The sequence below is a fragment of the Schistocerca serialis genome, chromosome 8 (assembly GCF_023864345.2).
Source record: "Schistocerca serialis cubense isolate TAMUIC-IGC-003099 chromosome 8, iqSchSeri2.2, whole genome shotgun sequence".
NCBI classification, from domain to species: Eukaryota; Metazoa; Arthropoda; class Insecta; order Orthoptera; family Acrididae; genus Schistocerca; species Schistocerca serialis.
The window spans coordinates 595,183,577-595,188,093 of record NC_064645.1 but is presented as its reverse complement, the minus strand read 5'-3'; positions in this window follow the sequence as shown (position 1 = coordinate 595,188,093).

Sequence of the window (4,517 nt, the reverse complement as noted above, 5' to 3'; positions counted from 1 at the left end):
AATATTTCCACATTCTGCCCAGAGAAGAACCAAGAATCAAGTAAGAAGCAGAGAAAAAGCAGTTAGAACAGAAGTCGAAGATTCGCAAGGTTGAGACCAAGAAGGAAGATGTGTGAAGAATAGACGACATACCTTCCCAAATCCCTGTCCTATTGGAAACTAGTCATCTGCGAAGTATTACAACGAAAAACGACCGCTTTCAGTGAAACATAACGATGACTTTCACACATACAAAGCCAGTAAACCACGAGATTCTGCACTCACAACTCCATTACATTATGGGACCTCCACAACAGCAACACACACTTGCAAAGCCAACAAGGAACGACGAACAAAGCTGTACATCAAATATTTGCCCACATCCATCTCGCTCAAGTCAATCACCATCATGCAAAAACATCGCCAACCTCATGCTTAAACATTCAAAGGATTGTGTGAATATGTGAAATCAAATTATGTGATGTAGGAATTGTGCAAAAGAGACGTGTGAAAAACTAAATAAGTTAAGCACAGCAGACAGCTAATAAACTACAAAATAACAGTCATTGACTATCGACTTAAGTAAAAAATAGACTATCGCTAAAAATAAGTCATTTGTTCTGAAATGGACAGTATATAAAGAAAAAAAAAGGCATAATGAACACTAAAACTATATGCCAGTTATTTTCTCCTCATAAAAATAAGAGAATAACTATATTTTAGTAATTTTCTCCTTATAAGAACAGAGAATAAAAATTCTCTTGGATGTTTTACCTTTTTTTAACATTTGTACGACTTGTTAGGATAATACCTCAATACTTGTGTATGTACATTTCTTTGTCAAAGCAATTATTGGGAATAATTCTTATTTGTTAGTGTAACAATGTTGAAATGAGTGTCTAGAAACAAAAACATTTTACTTGTACGTGATATTTAGAAAACGTGTTAGGAACAGATTTTACTTAATTACTACATTTATAAAAAAGTATTTCTAAGAAAATCGATATGAAAGACTCCTCACTTTCGATAACAAACTTCCTAAAAAACGAATTTCACACTTAAATAAAGGAAGAAAATAATTAAAAATAAATAATAATAATAATAGCGTAAAAATATTCTTCTCTTGTCAATATAAACATATTTTTGAGAATAATATGCAAGAATATAAAAATATTAGTTAGTAATACAAACTAGCATAGAACCAGAATAACGTGGCTGAACAGTAGGCAACAAAATTTAGATAAAGGAATAATTTTTGACTGACTTAGACAACAATTCAATCATTGCCTAACTTCAGTGCTAAAGTTAAGTTCGAAGGGTTGTGATATGTAAGGTGTCAGGAAAATCCAACATCTTCCATGAAAGGCCTGACATGATAAGCATATCCAGTAGTAAGTCACATAGCTCCGAATAAATCGTGACATTAAATTAACCAAATTAATACGAGTAACGAATGGGCAAATAGAATACCACAGACTAGCACAAGAATGCCTAAATGCATGTCATACCTTCCCACAGTGAGACAGACGCAGTTGCGAGGGGAGAAACGAGAACAGAAGCCGAGAGCAGAACCGTGTTAAGCTAGAAGGCCCTACGATGACGGACGGACACCCACGTTGCCAGCTAACCACCAGGACCAACCCCCCACCCCATTTTAAAATCTAGAGCCCTCCAGAAGAACAGTATAGATCTTACGATAACACTAAAATGGCCACACCAGCTGCACGTTTTAGCGTGAGACTCTTTCACGTCTCTATTACGTTGCAATCTTTAAAAACATTGCCCCACCACGAAAAGTATAACGTTTCTCATTGGATAGACAGAATTTCTGTAGGGGGAGCTTAAGGTTAAAATTGAGACCCTGATTGGTCAGATGAAAACGCAGCCAGATAGTTTTTTTCTAAACCAACTTCGGTAAATTGTAGTAAGGAGAAGTTAGGAGTGAGTTGCTTCCAAGACGGCGAGCTGTATGGAGCTGCGTCGCCCGCCGCCCTCTGATGCTGCATAACCAACGACAAGGTAATGAACGCACGCGATGCCGAATTTTTGAGCGCATCAGGCTTCACTCAGAACTGCAGAAGTCTCATCTGTTACATCCCCGTTTTCCGTAATACTAGTGTCGATCGTCAATCAAATCTCATGGAATTCACATTTGCTACGTGAAGTAAAAATCTGAAACGCGATGATTTTTCTGTTATATAGTTATTGAGAAGCCACATCAGCCACTGTAATTTACGACAAGTTCGATAAGTAATTAAAGATAATTGAGGGTCACAGTAGACCATTTTGATAGTTATCTCTTTTGTGAAACTTAATTTAGACCTAGATTATAAATGTGATATGGCATAGGTCATCCTTCGATCCATTGTAGAACTTGGGAACCCACTCAGGGAATATTCGTTCACATTTTTTGTTGAACACAGTTGGTTTTCATCATCCTGTATTAAAATATATCATTTTATCAATGGTGCAATTTATGATCAATGTTTTGTGAGTAGAATAAAATTTCAATGGTAAACTTAACTGCTCTTTTGACGTTATTTTACCAGATAACTAAAAATAGGAAAGCTTTGAACCCCTTTCACTAAATTTAGTTAGTAATAAGGTTCTTTTACAGGGAGTGCAGTGGAGCTGACACTGAAACCATTAAGTATTTGATTATATCATCGCTAGTCTCACCGAACTCTTCATGACTCTACATGTCATGTGTGGTCTGGCATCTCCTTACCAGCAACAGGTCCCAGGTCCAAACTAGTCAATTCCCTAAAGACAACCGTTCAGAGCGTCGTTGCGCGAAAGTGGTAGGGAGACACGACTTAGAACAAACAGACACCACGCAGAATGTTAGAGAATGGCAACCCTGCCAGGATGGTAAAATACCATGATTGAAGGGCGACCACATGCCTAACTAGGTCAGAAAAATATACCGTTGAAAAATTTTCGTAGTTAAAGTTTTTTCCTAATGCTATAAATTGTCGAAAACAGTAGCTGCAGCGATAGACAGTAAGCAAGTATTCAATAGAACGGGAGACATTGTAGCAGAGACAATAACATAATTAAGTTATGAATTTTAATATTGTTAGAATTAAGTTTTCTCTCCAATGCAACCGCACAGGTGGCGGATTTATCGTTGTCATGTTGGTAATGACCCAACAAGTAAGTGAATGGATTGTCAAGTCGTGTGTGCGAAAAGTTTATGAAACGCGTGAGATCGTATGAGCGCATGTTGACGCGAAGTAGGGCGCGTGAATTGCTTTCAAAACAGAAAATAAGTGATTCAGAAAGATTAGCAATGGCAGATCGAGACCTTGACCGAATTGAGGTAGAGACCCAGCATGAAGATGGACAGAGAATAGAGGACAGTACAACAGACGATGCAGTATCGCGAGAAATAGGACAGATAACGCACCATAACGAGGATAATGTACGTCAAGGCATAGAAAACATAAGTCATCATACGACAGAGGAGCAGGAATGTAGAGAGACAGGCGATGAGGATTCTAACTTGCTTCTTGAATACGTAGAACCCATAGTGCAAGTGATCAGAGCTCCCTCACCACAGAGTACAAGGAATTCGAGCAGAAACGTGTTACCGCACAGTTCAATGCAATCGGTTGCAAACCAACACTTGGGCGAAAACACAGAGCGTAGGACGACGGATGAAAACGCAATAGGACCCACCAATCTGGCAGAATTATTACAATTAATGGCGGAAACCATGACAAGACGAAGTAAAGAAATTGCGAACCAGATTAAAATTCAGAATGCAGAAACGACGAAACAAAATGCAGAAACCACGAGACAAATGCGTGAGATTAAAGAACAAAACAAAAAAAATTCAGTTACACTTAAGACATATTGAAGACGACGCAAAAGAATGTCGAGAAGTGATAGGAAACTTAATAACTGGTTACAATCAATTGAGAACAGACAGTGACAAGGTACAAGCGGACGTACAAACATCGCGTAACGACACTCAGGAGGAGATCAAAATATTACATAACAACACCCAGGTAGAAGTCAAGAAACTAGAGAAACAGATAAACGTAATTACTAGACAAGCAGCAGGTACAGCGCGTGAAATTGTTGAAAACAGTGTGTTACACAAACGTATCACAAAAGCAGTGCTGAAAAAATATGATAAATGCATAGTCAAAATAGAAGCGCAAACGAAGCAACAATTTCAGAAATTGCGAGCAGTGTTGTAGGAAACCATTGAAGAGCGTAGTGAACAGGATCGGACAAGCACTGAGTCAGGAACCACATCTGTATCTGTAACAGCACCGGAAAAACAAGCAATTAACGAAGATATTACGCATTTGCGATTCCAATCACAGGCGAAAAGTAACATACGTGAAATCAGACAGCCCGCACAACAACAAACACGTTTCGAAATTCTTGAAGAACAAACAGCACCACAAACACATGCGGAACCACAAATGTATGTTTCAAGACAGTTTGGATCGTGCAATGAAGCGGCAAGGTTAGCCAAACAAGATACCGAACCAATACGTGACAATGGAAGGCCAGGTCGAGAA